Below are 20,256 nucleotides of genomic sequence, written 5' to 3'. Positions count from 1 at the left end.
TCTTTCAGCTAAATGACCTGAATTGTGGCCCCTGTATCTCCCAATTAAACGTTTTATTGGCATATTCTTGTTTGACTCGTTCTATACAGACATTTTCTATATATTCATTGTGGGATTTGATAACATCTGTAAGATCTCTCAGAATATCACATTCTGTACGTTTGTGTTGAAGATTTTTCCATTCTCAATTTACTTAATATTAGTTTTTGGCATCAATTATTTATATCGAGTCCAAAATACCTTTATACAGAATGCTGTTCCATTTAGCCCACAAATGCTGCTTCATTAAAACCCATGGGTGGCACTTTATGCATTCTCAAACTTTTAGGCAACATCCCTAATTTCCAAAAGTGGGATTAAATCTGTACATATTTAAATGGTTAATTTTCTTACTCAGACTCCTAAATCCCTCCCCAAATATATCCGTTTCACATAAAAGTGTGTGCGCTTCTCCTTCCGCCTAACTGGCACGTCGTCCTTACGGGCGCCACTCCTTGCAACTCCACGCTGCCCTCCAGTGGCAAAAGAAATAAGATACATTTACTATACTCGTCTGGCAGCTGCTCCCGTATAAGGTGGGTAACTCTGTATTAGGGGTCTTGGTAGACTATATTTTATACTTATGTCGGATAGATGAGGAATTAATATTCCTAACGGGTTATTGTGAGAGGCCTTAGATCTTATCCTATATGCACGCAGCCCTCGCCTCTCTGACCTTGAACACATACTTCAATCTGATTTTTGAGACTTGAAACTGGATTTCCCAAAACAAACTGATTTTAAACACTGACAAGACTGTAACAATGGTATTTGGGACCAGAGCTTAATTGCTAAAGCTACCAATGACAGAGCTTCAGATAAAAACCAGCTCTAAAACCATCCTAGCCCCTGTTACTTGTTTGAAATATCTGATCATTCAACTCCCATTTAACAATTGGGTTGCACATTGATAAAAAACAGAAAGACAAGGCGCACAACGCACATAGTGTAATAGAGTATAAAACGTGACTTTATGGTTAAAAATAAATAATTCTGCGTACATCAAGGTAATAGTTACAAGCAGTTGGTTGTTAGGTTTACCACACCATGTGATGACCGGAGGTAGCACCCTTGGTAAGTACCAGCAGGGGGTGTAACAGCAAGCGTCTCGTCTGCTTCTTACTTTACAGTTGCGGGGATCACAGCAGGGGATGTGTCAGCAAACGTCTCATCTGTTGTGGGCTCCAATGTTGTGTGAATGTCCTACAGTAGGAGTCCCAGAGCACACGGCTCCAAGCGGCGTGTTGCTTCTTGCGGGGCGCCCGGCGATGACGTCACAAATCGCCCAACAGCTTCCGGCAACCTTCTCCTGGAACGCACAGCGTGCGTGTCAAGTTCCCAACCGATCGGAGTGTACAGCGCACATGCGTCAAGTAAATAAGCTTACTGACAGTGTCCAGAGACGCTACAAAATACTTTGGGGAAACGAGCAAAGACACCCTTCTTTCCAACGCGTTTCGTAACACTAGGTTACTTCTTCAGGGAGTGTATGCATAATGATGGAGGTTGTGCATATATATACCAAACTTCCTCCAATCAAAGCTGCGGTGTCTAATTGCTGTATCATTGATTACATGTGTAGCTAATTGCTTGTGATTACAAACACAAAATGCTGTGTCTCACAAAGCTTAAAAATACAATCATTTCAATATAAAATATATAACATTGCATATCTAGGTCAAATAACACAAAAATTATACATATAACATATAAAATCGGCGCATGAAGAATGAATCTTCTGAAAGAGAAGAGCCAAAGTTAGAGGCACAGAATTACAATCATTCAAGATTCAGGGACAAATGAGAGCAATGGTAATAGATAGAGACTGTGGTCTAATATAAAGACCATATATCAATGTCCTCATTTAACCCCTTAGGGCTCAATGAGTTCATTTGATATATCCAAAAAGTCTCTTGTTGTGAGAGATTTTTTAACCTATCACCTCCCCTTCTTTCATTGGGAACTACTTTGATACCTTTAAATTTTAGAGTAGAAGGGTCTTTGTTATGGTGTAGTGCAAAATGACGGGAGAGACTATGTTTCTCATAGCCTACTTTTATGTTCCTAATGTGTTCCTGAATCCTAGTTTTTAGGCATCTTTTTGTGCGGCCTATATACTATTCCTAACAGAGTTTTTTCTACAGGTTTGCGGAACTGCAATGGGCACGAGATTTGCACCTAGTTTCGCAAACCTGTATATGGGTCAGTGGGAGGAACAGAAGATTTGGAATAACAATCCCTTTAGTAAACAAGTAATCATCTGGCGTCGCTATATCGACGATATCCTATGCGTATCCATAGCATATCTATTACCATTGCTCTCATTTGTCCCTGAATCTTGAATGATTGTAATTCTGTGCCTCTAACTTTGGCTCTTCTCTTTCAGAAGATTCATTCTTCATGCGCCGATTTTATATGTTATATGTATAATTTTTGTGTTATTTGACCTAGATATGCAATGTTATATATTTTATATTGAAATGATTGTATTTTTAAGCTTTGTGAGACACAGCAATTTGTGTTTGTAATCACAAGCAATTAGCTACACATGTAATCAATGATACAGCAATTAGACACCGCAGCTTTGATTGGAGGAAGTTTGGTATATATATGCACAACCTCCATCATTATGCATACACTCCCTGAAGAAGTAACCTAGTGTTACGAAACGCGTTGGAAAGAAGGGTGTCTTTGCTCGTTTCCCCAAAGTATTTTGTAGCGTCTCTGGACACTGTCAGTAAGCTTATTTACTTGACGCATGTGCGCTGTACACTCCGATCGGTTGGGAACTTGACACGCACGCTGTGCGTTCCAGGAGAAGGTTGCCGGAAGCTGTTGGGCGATTTGTGACGTCATCGCCGGGCGCCCCGCAAGAAGCAACACGCCGCTTGGAGCCGTGTGCTCTGGGACTCCTACTGTAGGACATTCACACAACATTGGAGCCCACAACAGATGAGACGTTTGCTGACACATCCCCTGCTGTGATCCCCGCAACTGTAAAGTAAGAAGCAGACGAGACGCTTGCTGTTACACCCCCTGCTGGTACTTACCAAGGGTGCTACCTCCGGTCATCACATGGTGTGGTAAACCTAACAACCAACTGCTTGTAACTATTACCTTGATGTACGCAGATTTATTTATTTTTAACCATAAAGTCACGTTTTATACTCTATTACACTATGTGCGTTGTGCGCCTTGTCTTTCTGTTTTTTGTATAGTTCCTGGGGTGTCGAGCCACCCCCAAGAGAGGCTGCAGACCCACGTCAAGTGTCACCCTCACACAAGGTTAACAATATTGTTTCCTAAATCACGGTGCACAGGTCACTTTTTGTAAATTACTAGGTATTAGCTGCGCACTAATTTCTTTTGTTTGCACATTGATACCCTGACATCCAAATCCTATGCCAAACTAGGTGTACTTTAAAGGAACAAATCCTCCCTAAGGCCCTCATGCAGTAAGCAGCGATAAGCCACTTATCACCAGCTTATCGCCAAAAAAGCCACACTGATACACACACACACACACACAGATACAGACACACTGATACACACACACACACACACCGCGCCCTGATGGCAGGGGTGGAGGCGTGGGGCTCCTGCTCTCCTCTGTCTGCCGTTACCGAACCCTTCCTATTCCCCCCTCTCTTGCTTTTCCCTCCTTTGAGGCTCACACTGTCCAGATCTTCTCTCCTCTCCCTGTTCATGTGGCGGTCATCTATCGCCCACCTACCTCTACTCATCCCCCTTCTGCCTTTCTCTCTCACTTTGAATCCTGGCTCTCTTTCTTTCTCTCCTCAGACTCCCCTGTTCTTCTCCTTGGGGACTTCAATTGCCACATTGATGACCCCTCTCTCTCTTGGGCTTCCCGCTTTCTTTCTCTTACCTCTTCTTTTGGCCTTCAACAGTGGACTGCAGCCAGCACCCACAAGGATGGCCACTACTTAGACCTGGTTTTCACTAAAAACTTATCTCTCTCTGATTTCTCCATTTCCCCTTTTCCTCTCTCTGACCATCATCTCATCTCATTCTCTTTATCTCGCTTCTCCCCTTCTCCACCTCCATCTACCCCCCGGTTCTGCAGAAACCTGCGCTCTATTCACTTACCTGACTTTGAGTCCACTTTACACTCCTCCCTCTCCTCTCTCAGCTCTGCTACAGACCCTGACAACCTGGTCAGAAAGTACAACTCTGTCTTGTCCTCATCTCTTGATCTACATGCCCCGCTTTCTCTCTGCCGCCCTCGCCCTTCTAACCCTAGACCCTGGCTAAATTCCCACACGCGCATGCTGCGTTCCTCCACTCGTTCCTCTGAACGCCTCTGGAGGAAGTCTCACACTCTCGCAGACTTCCTTCACTACAAATTTATGCTATCCTGTTTCAACTCTGCCCTCTCGCAAGCTAAACAAGCCTACTTTTCTGCACTAATAACATGCACAAGTCTAACCCACGCCGACTGTTCTCTGTCTTTGATACTCTACTCAAACCACCCTCAGCTGCCTCTCCTTCCTCCATCTCCGCTCAGGACTTTGCAGACTATTTTAAGGAAAAGGTGGAATCCATACGGCAGAACATCCCCTGTTTCTTCCCCCCATCCTACACCTCTTCCTAACTCTCCTCCTGCCTTCCTTGAGTCTTTTTCCACTGTCTCAGAGGAGGATGTGTCGCTGTTGATCTCCTCTTCTCCCTCTACCACTTGCCCTCTTGACCCCATTCCCTCCCATCTCCTAAAACCTCTAGCTCCTACTATAATCCCTACGCTTACACACATTTTTAACTCCTCCCTCTGCTCTGGAACCTTTCCATCCTCCTTCAAACATGCAACAGTCATACCATTACTCAAAAACAGCAAGCTTGACCCTACCTGTCTTTCTAACTATCGACCTGTCTCCCTCCTGCCTTTTGCCTCTAAACTACTTGAACGTCTTGTATTCTCTCGCTTGCTCCATTTTCTCAACACTTATTCTCTCCTAGACCCTCTACAATCTGGCTTCCGCACTGCTCACTCCACGGAAACAACCCTCACTAAAATAACTGACGAGCTCCATGCTGCCAAAGACAGAGGTCATTACACTCTGCTCATATTACTCGACCTCTCTGCAGCATTTGACACCGTGGACCACCCTCTTCTCCTCCACATTCTCCATACTCTAGGTATTCGGAACAAAGCTCTATCCTGGATCTCATCCTACCTCTCCCATCGTACTTTTAGTGTCTCTTCTGCTAACACCTCCTCCTCCTCTATTGATCTCTCTGTGGGGGTACCCCAGGGCTCTGTCCTGGGACCTCTTCTCTTTTCTCTGTACACACTCTCTCTAGGTGACCTAATAACATCTTTTGGGTTTAATTATCACCTCTATGCCGACGACACACAAATATACTTTTCAACACCTGACCTTACACCTGCTGTACAAACCAAAGTTTCTGAATGTCTCTCTGCTATATCATCCTGGATGGCCCTCCGACGCCTTAAACTCAACATGGCTAAAACAGAGCTCCTCATACTTCCTCCCAAACCTGGCCCTAATACCTCCTTCCACATTACTGTTGGAACTACAATCATTCACCCAGTAGCCCAAGCACGCTGCCTAGGGGTCACGTTCGACTCCTCTCTCACATTCGCCCCTCACATTCAAAACATTTCTAAAACTTGTCGCTTTTTCCTCCGCAATATAACTAAGATACGCCCTTTCCTCTGTTGTTCGACTGCTAAAACTCTGACTCAGGCCCTCATTCTCTCCTGTCTTGATTACTGTAACCTCCTGCTGTCCGGCCTTCCTGCCTCTCACCTGTCTCCCCTACAATCTATCCTAAATGCTGCTGCCAGAATCACTCTACTCTTTCCTAGATCTGTCTCAGCATCTCCCCTCATGAAATCCCTCTCCTGGCTTCCGATCAAATCCCGCATCTCACACTCCATTCTTCTCCTCACTTTTAAAGCTTTACATTCTTCTGCCCCTCCTTACATCTCATCCCTAATTTCTCGGTATGCACCATCCAGACTCTTGCGTTCTTCTCAAGGATGTCTTCTTTCTACCCCCTTTGTATCTAAAGCCCTCTCCCGCCTTAAACCTTTTTCACTGACTGCCCCACATCTCTGGAATGCCCTTCCCCTCAGTACCCGACTAGCACCCTCTCTATCCACCTTTAAGACCCACCTTAAGACACACTTGCTTAAAGAAGCATATGAATAGCACTGTGGATATTCTAAACACGATACATAATGCTTGACCCCCTGCAGACGCACTTACCAGTACTCCCTCCTACTGTCTCTGTACGTTCTCCCTACCTACCAATTAGACTGTAAGCTCCTCGGGGCAGGGACTCCTCTTCCGAAATGTTACTTTTATGTCTAAAGCACTTATTCCCATGATCTGTTATTTATATTATCTGTTATTTATTTGATTACCACATGTATTACTACTGTGAAGCGCTATGTACACTAATGGCGCTATATAAATAAAGACATACAATACAATACAATACACACACACACAGATACAGACACACTGATACACACACACACACACACACACACCCACCCACTAATACACACACACACACACACACACACACACACACACACACACACACACACACTGATTCACACACACACACACACTGATTCACACACACACTGATTCACACACACACACACACACCCACTGATTCACACACACACAGACCCACTGATACACACACACACACACACACACTGAAACACACACACACACTGAAACACGCACACACACACACACACACACACACACACACACACACACACACACACACACAGATACACACACACACACACAGATACACAAACACACAGAGATACACATACACACACACACACACATACACACAAATACACACACACACAGATACACATACACACACACACACACACACACACACACACACACACACTGATACACATACACACACACACACACACACACACACACACACTGATACACATACACACACACACACACACACACACACACACACACACACACACACACACACACACACTGATTCACACACACACACACACACACTGATTCACACACACACACACCCACACCCACTGATTCACACACACACAGACCCACTGATACACACACACACACAGACCCACTGATACACACACACACACACACACACTGAAACACACACTGAAACACACACACACACTGAAACACACACACACACTGAAACACACACACACACACACACACACACACACACACACACACACACACACACACACACAGATACACACACACACACACACACACACAGATACACACACACACACAGATACACACACACACACACAGATACACAAACACACAGAGATACACATACACACACACACACACACATACACACAAATACACACACACACAGATACACATACACACACACACACACACACACACACACTGATACACACACACACACACACACACTGATACACATACACACACACACACACACACACACACACACACACACTGATACACATACACACACACACACACACACACACACACACACACAAAGCTGTGAGCGCCGGAGGGGCAAAGGTGGGAGCGCCGGGGGGCAAAGCTGTGAGCGCCGGGGGGGGGGGCAAAGGTGGGAGCGCTGGGGGGCAAAGGTGGGAGTGCCGATGGGGCAAAGGTGGGAGCGCCGGGGGGCAAAGGTGGGAGTGCCGATGGGGCAATGGTGGGAGCGCCGGGGGGGCAATGGTGGGAGCGCCAGGGGGGCAAAGGTACAAGGTGGTACAAAGGTAGGCGCACCCCCGCTACCACCTCCTATTACCCCCCCTGGCTGGGACCCGGGACAGAAAGGGGACACTCACCGCGAACAGAGGAGCCGGGAGCGGGAAGACACTTGTGCTCTGCACAAAGCGGAAGTCCCGCCCCCGGCTTCCTCTGACCTGCCTGCAACCAATCCCCTGCGGGCCGGCCGGCATTCTAAGTCCCGCCCCCGGCATTCTCCTTCATTCAGTCTCCCCGGCAGCATTCACACACACACATAGAAAATACTTACCGGCCGCCGCATTCTCCTCACCGCCGCTGCCCCGCAATACCGGGACCAGGGACAAAAATCGGGACATAACCGGGACGGAGCTAAAATCGGGACAGGGCAGAAAAAAACGGGACTGTCCCGGCAAAACCGGGACGAATGGTCACCCTACTTACAGACTATTCACTTGAGTGGACCATAAAGTGTCTTATAGAGGGAACTCTAAGGTGTCTTAAGATGCATTAAGATATATTATGTATGTAAATATTTATTTATATAGCGCTTTATAAGAGAGGCAATACAGTACAGAGAATTATAGTACAATAAGTGCAACAAACAAAATCAGACAATAGGAAAGGAAATCCCTGGCCTGCAGAGCTTACAGTCTTAATGCTAGATCCATGGAACTCTGTTGTGTTTACGCTAATAACGGGACATTCCTGAAATTGGTACCTGACCCTGTGTGGTAGGCAGAGACACAGGGGCAGTGCCTGCCAATATCATAAAGAGCAGTGCACTTCCTATTTAGTAGAAGTGTGTGTCAGAGTTAAGAGTTCAGTCCAGAGTTAGAGTCTGCTGAGTCTGTCACCTGGCTGGCCCAGGGTGACAGAGAGAGCCTATATCAATTGGCCGTTGGAGAAGGGGAGCCATCAGCCTCTGAGTAGAGCTGATGCAACCTTAGTTAGGGAGGTGGACCAATTCCTCTCACCCTGTTTAGGGGGCGAGGGAAGAGCTAGCCCCACCCTGGGTGCCCTTGACCTGGGGTGGTGGCAGGGACACAGAGACCATCCTGAGGGAGAGCAGTCCTGTGTGGAGGAAGACACCCTGTACCTGATATATAGTCTTGTTGCTGCTATTCTGCTGCTGTGAATAAAGAGCTGCGGCTGCTTTTAAAGATATACAGTGTGAGACTGGAATCTCTCATCCCCGGGGGGGGGGGGGGGGACTCTCTGGAAGGATTCCACCCGTATTCCTGGGGCTCAGAGATGGAGGCGCTGCACCATTACATACATAGTTACATAATAGATGAGGTTGAAAAAAGACGTACGTCCATCAAGTTCAACCTATGCTAAATTCAGACAACAGATACTTACTTATTGATCCAGAGGAAGGCAAACAAAAAACCCCATTAAGGGGAAAAATTAATTCCTTCCTGACTCCAAGAATTGGCAATCGGATTAATCCCTGGATCAACATCCTTCCCATATATACTTATTTGGTATATCCCTGTATACCTGTCCCATCTAAAAAGATGTCCAACCTTTTTTTGAACAAATCTATTGTATCTGCCATCACAGTCTCCATGGGTAATGAGTTCCACATTTTAACTGCCCTTACTGTAAAGAACCCTTTCCTTTGTTGCTGGTGAAATTTCCTTTCCTCCAACCTTAAGGGATGGCCCCGAGTCCTTTGTACTGCCCGTGGGATGAATAGTTCTTTTGAAAGCTCCTTGTATTGTCCCTGAATATATTTGTATATAGTTATCATATCCCCTTAGACGCCTCTTTTCTAATGTAAATAAATCCAATATAGCTAGCCTCTCCTCATAAGTTAGAATGTCCATCCCCTTTATTAATTTGGTGGCTCTTCTCTGCACTCTCTCTAGTTCCATAATGTCTTTTCTTAGGATTGGTGCCCAAAATTGTACTCCATATTCAAGGTGTGGTCTTACTAATGCTTTGTAAAGGGGCATAATTATGTCTACTTCCCTTCCATCAATTGCCCGTTTGATGCAAGATAAGATCTTGTTTGCCTTTGCAGCTACTGCATGACATTGGGCACTATTGCTAAGCCTGCTGTCTACAAGCACCCCTAAATCCTTCTCCATCAAGGATTCCCCCAATATATCTCCATTTAATTTGTAAGTCGCCTTTTTATTCTTGCATCCCAAATGCATAACCTTATATTTATCTGTATTAAACCTCATTTGCCATTTACCTGCCCACGTTTCCAGTCTCTCCAAGTCCTTCTGAAGAGAAATTTCATCCTGCTCTGATAAGACGGAGGCATTCACCCCAGAAACCTGATCCTGTCATCCCCCATACCATCGCGGGAGACTCAGGCCCCCCTGTTGCCAGCAGGTATGCACCACACTCAGACACGTAGCCAGACCCTAGTACAGAGGAGGGGGGCCCGATCTGCGATTGGCCCAGGGAAGGGGGGCTACATTGGGAATCGATGTTATTTTTCTTCATATTAATGGGTATCCTCAAAGCGAATGATATGCCAAAATGACGTCCATTAGCAAAACTACAATTGTTTCTTCACTTTTTCTGCTTGATCAATAGGGTGACCAGATTTCGAAAATGAAAAACCGGGACACCTTAAAAAATAATTTATTAAACAAATTACATCACGTGACACCCCCTGTTGCCATGACAACAAGACACTCTGATGCCCCTGCAGTGTTAGTGTGTATAGAGGTGGGGGCTTTGCTTGGGCCCTTCAACTCTTACAGCCAGGGCATTATTGGCCAGGAATGCCCAGTTCGGAGGGGATTACTACTTCAAAATGTATTTGATTCGTAACAACATCAAAAAACTCTAATACCAATAACTAACAACCACAGACAATGATAATCTAAACCATCAAATAAAATGTCTACGGCCCTTGTTCAAGCATGTTTGCGGTACTTACCAGATAAATCAGTGCCTGCAATCCACGACTGTATCCGCCTCTCCGAGCGTCTGAAAGCAACCCAGCGTTCCTGGTGTGTGGCTGAAGAGGTGAGGGACTCCCTCCTCTCAAACGGAAAAGAAGAGCAAAAAATAGAGTTGGAACATACCTATCATACAGGGATGAGAGAGAGAGACAGAGAATGAGAGAGAGACAGAGAATGAGAGACAGAGAATGAGAGACAGAGAATGAGAGAGAGACAGAGAATGAGAGAGAGACACAGAGAGAGAGAGACAGAGAATGAGAGAGAGACAGAGAGAGGGACATAGGGAGAGAGAGACAAAAGTAATGTACTGTATAACCATTATACCGTACCCCCTAGTATTCGTGTAATCATTGTCCCACACCCCCTTTTACTCACGCTTTGGCAATACTGAAATGTTCTTTTGACAGAGACACACAGAGAGAAACAGAGACACACAGAGAGAGACAGAGACACAGAGAGAGAGACAGAGACACAGAGAGACACACAGAGAGAGACAGAGACACACAGAGAGAGACAGAGACACAGAGAGAGAGAGAGAGACACAGAGAGAGAGAGAGAGACACGGGCCTATTTAGTAAGCGTCGATAAGGCTGCGTCTATAGTATTTCAGACGGAGGGAAGGCACACACGCTGCAATACACTTGCTGAAGCCTGAGCTTTTTTATGGCTTTGCAGGGTATGCAGCGGGTGCGATTGGGGGCGTGGCAATAAATATTTGGAGGCGTGGCAATAACGTTCCGGCGCGGACGTCACTTTCCTACCTCACATCCCGATCCACCGGCATTTTTTCAGATGCAGCATCTGAAGCACTGTGCAGACAAGAAGAAAAATGCACACAATGCGCACCAGAGATTAAAATATAGTAAATTATTTATTAATAAAACAAGAAATAACCGAGGAGGATCCAACCCCACCTCAGTACTTTCTTCTCGTTGCTATTGCCACACTATACGTCCTGACGCCGGAAAGGAAGTTGGTACGCGACCAAGATGAGACACCGGATTTACAGTGGAACCACAACATACCACAGATTGCTGGAGGACCACACTGCGAGGGGCGCAGCCTATCGAGTTTCCCGGTCATCGTCCAAAGTCTGGAGCTGCGGAGTGACCACCGGATTACCACGGAGCCCGAGCCTGTCTCACACAATGCTTTTACCAAACGGATGTTTGTGAGTTTGCTATTTTTATCTTGTCCAGGAAATGAAATTGTTAAACCGAATTTACACATGGAGCGGGCGCTTTCTCTTCTTTTTTTTGTTTAGATATCTATCGAGGAGGTGGTTGTTTCCCTGAAGAGAGCTGCCAGGGCTCCAGAGGACGCCCGAATTGGATCCTTTTATGATTGAGTTATAACATAGCTATTAGAGCTAGGTTTCTGGACTTTTATTGTGTTTAGGCATAGTGTTTATTATTATTTTATTACAGCTACTTTTTAGTAATTGCACTGTTATTAATTCTGACCACTAATTCTCACTGCCATTATAATCTCTCTCTAGCCACAACCAAATTGCTATATCAGCTATATTATTTATTGGTTATACCAGGGGAGCACAAACTTTTGCAGCTCGCCCCCCTGCCGGTGCTCGCGCCCCCCCCCCCTTACCTTGATGCGGCGTCATGTGACCTGCAGCGGCATTTGACGAGGGTGACGTCACATGACCCCGCAGCGTAATTTAACATACTGTGCTATATCTATGCACACACAGCTGTCTCTAGGCATAAAACACATCCACACCGGGGGAAGGACCAGCACAGATAACATTCCAAGAGACACTGTTTTTAAGTATACCTTTTGCTTGCTTCATTCATTGTAACATCGCCGGAAGAAGAGATCAGTGTATCTCGAAAGCTCGCACAAATAAAAGCATTTCGTTAGCCACAGAACGGTATTATCTATTTATTTTTTGATTATTGAAGCTCGGCTAACACGGTACTGATACCTCTATATATATATATTGCGCGCGCACACACACATATAACGTTTTATCCAACTTTTTCATTTATCATTTGTAGAGAAAATGAACAATGTCGCCAGAAGTGCTATTTTTCAAAATGTAACATCTCTACTAATTAGTGTAAAATGATACTTCATATAAAGCAGGTTATGGGACCCATTATAAAATGACCTTCATGTTTCTTATCACATACCAGTATATGGATACTTTCTATTATCACAAGCTGCTAACATGTGACAGGGCTCAGAGTCTGAGCCCAGAATGTGACATACAGAACATTCTCATTCTAAATTTCAAAAAATATTGTGTTGATTTCTGACCTGACTGCCGTGGTTACAGCTCAACCACTCTGTTCTACTGTATGTCACCACTTTCTGCCACAACCAGCTGACGGTGGATCTGCAAGGAGTTCAACGCTTATTGGCATCACATCTGTTGCTTGGTTGACGTATCATTTCTCCAGCTTTTTATTGTATTGTTTTTAAATAGATTATATTTATTTAGTTGAATAGATATTTATTTAGTTTAATAGATATTTATTTAGTTTAATAGATTATATTTCTAAGTTTAATAAGTTATATTTCTTAGTTTAATAAGTTATATTTCTTAGTTTAATAAAATATATTTCTTAGTTTAATAAGTTATATTTCTTAGTTTAATAAGTTATATTTGTTAGTTTAATAAATTATATTTCTTAGTTTAATAAGTTATATTTCTTAGTTAATAGATTATATTTGTTAGCACAGTAGATTATATTTACTAGTATTTAAGTCTCCCCCTCAGTGCCCCATTAGGACCCGTGCGCATATTTCACATCTTTTCGGAGTCGCTTATTTTTTAGACCCTCGGAGCCGAAACCTAAAGGGGTCAGCTAAGAAAGTTCGGATCAAGAGGAGCCGCACAGCTTAAAGACAGAACATTTCCAAGGGAGATGGAGACAATTTGGGTAAGATCTGATTAAAGGACATCCTTTGAGGAAGGAAAGGGTGACAGGGGAGTCTAAGAGGGGGGTGAGAGAGCAAGGTGGTGTGTCAGATTGGGGCAGAGCAAGAGAACGCAAAAATGATGGGGATTTGCTGCACACCAAAAAAAAACAATAAGTAGTGATACTTTTACCGGTGCCCCTTAGTCTCAGGGAAGACCGGCATTTCGTCCAATGGATACAATATGATTGATGGGAAAGGGCACACGGATTTGAATAAAAAAAGATAATTTATTGTGCCACAGACTACAATGTTTCGGCTGCTGGCCTTTCTTTGCTGGATTTAGTGGGTTTAGCCACTTTACCTGAGAAAGACCAGCAGGCCGAAATGTTGTTGTCTATGGCAGTGCAAGAGAAAACAGGTTGGGGGGGGTGGGTTCTCGCAAAGTTGCCGACCCATGGGTGAGTGTCCCCGGTGGAAACTAGTCCTGGACCCCGGGAAAGCTGTCTGTGGCCCATACAAGCTGAGTAACATGTAAAAAGGACACATGTATGTTCAGAATGAGTTAGCATGGTATTTTGAGAGGCACCATAGCAGGTCAGTGCAAGTCAGTGCAGAGCACTGCAAGGTCAGTCAATATGAGGAAGGGTCCGATGGAGGAGTTGGAGGGTCCCAGAATATCTCTTAAAGCAGGGGTGCGCAAATCAAGGGGCACGACATTTTCTTGGGAGGAGGGGCTCGGCGCTTACAGAGGCCCCTCGCTCTTCCCCACAGCATTTAAATTAAATGCCGGAGATCGCGTGCAAGGCCTCTGTAAGTTCCCTTTCCTTGTCTCCGGCGGCTTCTGGCGACAGCAATGTGGCGTCACATGATGTGGCATTGCCATAGCAACGTGATATCACATGACGTCGTTACATCAGAACGTCGGAGACAAGGTGGGGAAGGTGGAGGGGGGAGCAGGGGGAAAAGGTTGTGCAACCCTGTCTTAAAGCATTGCCTTGCATACAGATCAGAGGCCAAGAATGGATATGGATATCCGATGTGAAGCCGGAAATAAGACAGAAAAGACCGTTTCGGGGGAAGAAGGTGAGTGATGAAATAGCCGTCACTGTGTAACTCTTCCAATTACCTGCAACTTCATGCAGAGAAATAGCAACGCTTGTTTTTAACGTGCTAAGCGCCTAATGGGGAATTCAACTGCTGAGAAGTTAAGGGAGTTACTAACCCAAACTCAGCGACGTTTCTGTGTCTCTGTGATAACTCCCCCAGGACATGCCTGAAAACCAGAGGTAACTCAATGTATTTTTGATAAATAGAAACATGACCTTCTGGGGAGGGGTATATAATGGGTACTGGGCCTGGTGAGGTGGGTATAACGAGTACTGGGCCTGGGGAGGGGCGTATAACAGGGTACTGGGCCTTGGGAAGGTTGTATAACTGGGTACTGGGCCTGGGGAGGTGGGTATAACGGGTATTTGCCCTGTGGAGGGCGGTATAACGTGGTATTGGGGATGGGGTATAAGTGGCACAGGAGCTCTTGCGATACAGAGTATCACTGTCCCTGGTTACAAACACTTCATGTCTCCTGCAGATCAGGACACACACGAAGGTGGTGCCCTTTGTGCCACCAGACGACGAGGCGGGCTACGAGGCGGACGACGAGGCATACGACAAAGCGGGCGTCAAGTGGAACAATGAGGTGGGCTACAAGGCGGCCGATGACGCAGACGTGGTGTACGATGACCAAGGAGCATACGACAGGTGTGGCCGGATCTGCTGCTTCACCTTTTTTAGGCGGAGGAGAAGACCCCGGGAGCAGGTAGGAGAATACGAGAGGTGCGGACAGATCTGCTGCTTCACCTTTTTTAGGCGGAGAAGAAGCCAGGTGCAGGTAGCAGAGGAGCCAGGGCGTAGATACAGGGGTATTCTAGGGGCCCTGAGAAGTTGGTTTGACCGCAGGAGAGGCAGATAAGATCAGGAAGGCTGAGGGAGGGGCAGGTACTAGAGGGAGATAGGGATATTGGGCGTGAGAGGGTGAGAGAGAACAAGGAGCAGGGCCAGAGCACGGGTTTCATGCGCCCGAGGCAAAACTTAAAATTTGTGCCCCAGTTGTATAAAAAATAATAAGATAAATAAAATAATAAAATAAACAGTGGCGTAGATATCGGGGCTGCAGGGGGGTGCGACCGCACCCCAGCGCAACGCAAAATAAAAATAAAAGGGCGCCAAAATACTGGATAAAAAAAAGAATAATAATTTTAAAAAAAAGATAAATAAATAAAATAATAAGAGGAAAAAATAATAATGATTATTAATGCGCCCCTAGGACCTCTGCGCGCTAGGCGACCGCCTAATGGCCGGCCGGCCCTGCGAGGTATGCGGGAGGAAAAGGGGTGAATGGGATAGATATGCAGGGGGATGGGGGAGCAGGTGAGTTATACACAGGGGCACAAGGGCCCCATCACCCGCATCTCTATATACTGAGTGTGCCCCTGTGTATAACAACGCTGATCTGTGCTGCTCCATCTGATCTCACTGCGCAGTGATCCAGGGACCATCCGATCGCCATTTAATGGGGTCAGGAAGGAATTTTTTTCCCCCATTGCACAGCAGGGGTTATGTTTCGCCTTCCTCTGGATCACAGCAACAAACTGCACTTTGTGCATGAATTATCAGTGAGATCTTTATACACCCTGCATTGGTCTTCACCCCTTTGCTGCCGGAGGGGCCTGCAATGCATTGCTCTGCGTGTTACTATATCGCTCTGCAATGTGCTGCAGGCCCCTCCCAGCAAAGAGATTCATTATTTCAATAAAATACTCTCTTTAATCAAACCTATGTGTAGTGTCTTTTCTATCCGTTGTATCTATTGCTAACAGCTCAGTGATTCTTCCCCAGGACGCTGCACTAGTGTCACGCTGCCAAGCCCAGGTGTGAGGGAGATTTATAGGGTCACATATACACTTCTGCCAAAACACGAGTGCAAACAGGAAGCCCCTCTGATCTCATATATTTTATTACACAAAACGGTATCTAAAAAGGTAAAAATAACATACATGGGATTCTGCTACAAATATCTCTCTAATTACAAACCAATTAGCAAATCATTCAGATTAGTCGAGCGAAAAGAAAGGGTTAAGTATCTCATGTACAGTATATGCAGTGTAGGCTGTTCTGCAGCATTACATGCAGGGGACAACGTTTAGGGGATATAAGTAATGCTGATCTCAGAGCTGACCGGCTGACCTGCTCTACCGGCTGACCGGCTGACCTGCTCTTCTGGCTGACCTGCTGACCTGCTCTACTGGCTGACCGGCTGACCTGCTCTACCGGCTGACCGGCTTCTCTTCTTTCAGCTAAATGACCTGAATTGTGGCCCCTGTATCTCCCAATTAAACGTTTTATTGGCATATTCTTGTTTGACTCGTTCTATACAGACATTTTCTATATATTCATTGTGGGATTTGATAACATCTGTAAGATCTCTCAGAATATCACATTCTGTACGTTTGTGTTGAAGATTTTTCCATTCTCAATTTACTTAATATTCGTTTTTGGCATCAATTATTTATATCGAGTCCAAAATACCTTTATACAGAATGCTGTTCCATTTAGCCCACAAATGCTGCTTCATTAAAGCCCATGGGTGGCACTTTATGCATTCTCAAACTTTTAGGCAACATCCCTAATTTCCAAAAGTGGGATTAAATCTGTACATATTTAAATGGTTAATTTTCTTACTCAGACTCCTAAATCCCTCCCCAAATATATCCGTTTCACATAAAAGTGTGTGCGCTTCTCCTTCCGCCTAACTGGCACGTCGTCCTTACGGGCGCCACTCCTTGCAACTCCACGCTGCCCTCCAGTGGCAAAAGAAATAAGATACATTTACTATACTCGTCTGGCAGCTGCTCCCGTATAAGGTGGGTAACTCTGTATTGGGGGTCTTGGTAGACTATATTTTATACTTATGTCGGATAGATGAGGAATTAATATTCCTAACGGGTTATTGTGAGAGGCCTTAGATCTTATCCTATATGCACGCAGCCCTCGCCTCTCTGACCTTGAACACGTACTTCAATCTGATTTTTGAGACTTGAAACTGGATTTCCCAAAACAAACTGATTTTAAACACTGACAAGACTGTAACAATGGTATTTGGGACCAGAGCTAAATTGCTAAAGCTACCAATGACAGAGCTTCAGATAAAAACCAGCTCTAAAACCATCCTAGCCCCTGTTACTTGTTTGAAATATCTGATCATTCAACTCCCATTTAACATTTGGGTTGCACATTGATACCCTGACATCCAAATCCTATGCCAAACTAGGTGTACTTTAAAGGAACAAATCCTCCCTAAGGCCCTCATGCAGTAAGCAGCGATAAGCCACTTATCACCAGCTTATCGCCAAAAAAGCCACACTGATACACACACACACACACACAGATACAGACACACTGATACACACACACACACCGCGCCCTGATGGCAGGGGTGGAGGCGTGGGGCTCCTGCTCTCCTCTGTCTGCCGTTACCGAACCCTTCCTATTCCCCCCTCTCTTGCTTTTCCCTCCTTTGAGGCTCACACTGTCCAGATCTTCTCTCCTCTCCCTGTTCATGTGGCGGTCATCTATCGCCCACCTACCTCTACTCATCCCCCTTCTGCCTTTCTCTCTCACTTTGAATCCTGGCTCTCTTTCTTTCTCTCCTCAGACTCCCCTGTTCTTCTCCTTGGGGACTTCAATTGCCACATTGATGACCCCTCTCTCTCTTGGGCTTCCCGCTTTCTTTCTCTTACCTCTTCTTTTGGCCTTCAACAGTGGACTGCAGCCAGCACCCACAAGGATGGCCACTACTTAGACCTGGTTTTCACTAAAAACTTATCTCTCTCTGATTTCTCCATTTCCCCTTTTCCTCTCTCTGACCATCATCTCATCTCATTCTCTTTATCTCGCTTCTCCCCTTCTCCACCTCCATCTACCCCCCGGTTCTGCAGAAACCTGCGCTCTATTCACTTACCTGACTTTGAGTCCACTTTACACTCCTCCCTCTCCTCTCTCAGCTCTGCTACAGACCCTGACAACCTGGTCAGAAAGTACAACTCTGTCTTGTCCTCATCTCTTGATCTACATGCCCCGCTTTCTCTCTGCCGCCCTCGCCCTTCTAACCCTAGACCCTGGCTAAATTCCCACACGCGCATGCTGCGTTCCTCCACTCGTTCCTCTGAACGCCTCTGGAGGAAGTCTCACACTCTCGCAGACTTCCTTCACTACAAATTTATGCTATCCTGTTTCAACTCTGCCCTCTCGCAAGCTAAACAAGCCTACTTTTCTGCACTAATAACATGCACAAGTCTAACCCACGCCGACTGTTCTCTGTCTTTGATACTCTACTCAAACCACCCTCAGCTGCCTCTCCTTCCTCCATCTCCGCTCAGGACTTTGCAGACTATTTTAAGGAAAAGGTGGAATCCATACGGCAGAACATCCCCTGTTTCTTCCCCCCATCCTACACCTCTTCCTAACTCTCCTCCTGCCTTCCTTGAGTCTTTTTCCACTGTCTCAGAGGAGGATGTGTCGCTGTTGATCTCCTCTTCTCCCTCTACCACTTGCCCTCTTGACCCCATTCCCTCCCATCTCCTAAAACCTCTATCTCCTACTATAATCCCTACGCTTACACACATTTTTAACTCCTCCCTCTGCTCTGGAACCTTTCCATCCTCCTTCAAACATGCAACAGTCATACCATTACTCAAAAACAGCAAGCTTGACCCTACCTGTCTTTCTAACTATCGACCTGTCTCCCTCCTGCCTTTTGCCTCTAAACTACTTGAACGTCTTGTATTCTCTCGCTTGCTCCATTTTCTCAACACTTATTCTCTCCTAGACCCTCTACAATCTGGCTTCCGCACTGCTCACTCCACGGAAACAACCCTCACTAAAATAACTGACGACCTCCATGCTGCCAAAGACAGAGGTCATTACACTCTGCTCATATTACTCGACCTCTCTGCAGCATTTGACACCGTGGACCACCCTCTTCTCCTCCACATTCTCCATACTCTAGGTATTCGGAACAAAGCTCTATCCTGGATCTCATCCTACCTCTCCCATCGTACTTTTAGTGTCTCTTCTGCTAACACCTCCTCCTCCTCTATTGATCTCTCTGTGGGGGTACCCCAGGGCTCTGTCCTGGGACCTCTTCTCTTTTCTCTGTACACACTCTCTCTAGGTGACCTAATAACATCTTTTGGGTTTAATTATCACCTCTATGCCGACGACACACAAATATACTTTTCAACACCTGACCTTACACCTGCTGTACAAACCAAAGTTTCTGAATGTCTCTCTGCTATATCATCCTGGATGGCCCTCCGACGCCTTAAACTCAACATGGCTAAAACAGAGCTCCTCATACTTCCTCCCAAACCTGGCCCTAATACCTCCTTCCACATTACTGTTGGAACTACAATCATTCACCCAGTAGCCCAAGCACGCTGCCTAGGGGTCACGTTCGACTCCTCTCTCACATTCGCCCCTCACATTCAAAACATTTCTAAAACTTGTCGCTTTTTCCTCCGCAATATAACTAAGATACGCCCTTTCCTCTGTTGTTCGACTGCTAAAACTCTGACTCA

Source organism: Ascaphus truei, chromosome 16 (assembly GCF_040206685.1).
Source record: "Ascaphus truei isolate aAscTru1 chromosome 16, aAscTru1.hap1, whole genome shotgun sequence".
Classification (NCBI taxonomy): Eukaryota; Metazoa; Chordata; class Amphibia; order Anura; family Ascaphidae; genus Ascaphus; species Ascaphus truei.
The sequence above is the reverse complement of the archived record's forward strand: the minus strand, read 5'-3'. Positions refer to the sequence as shown.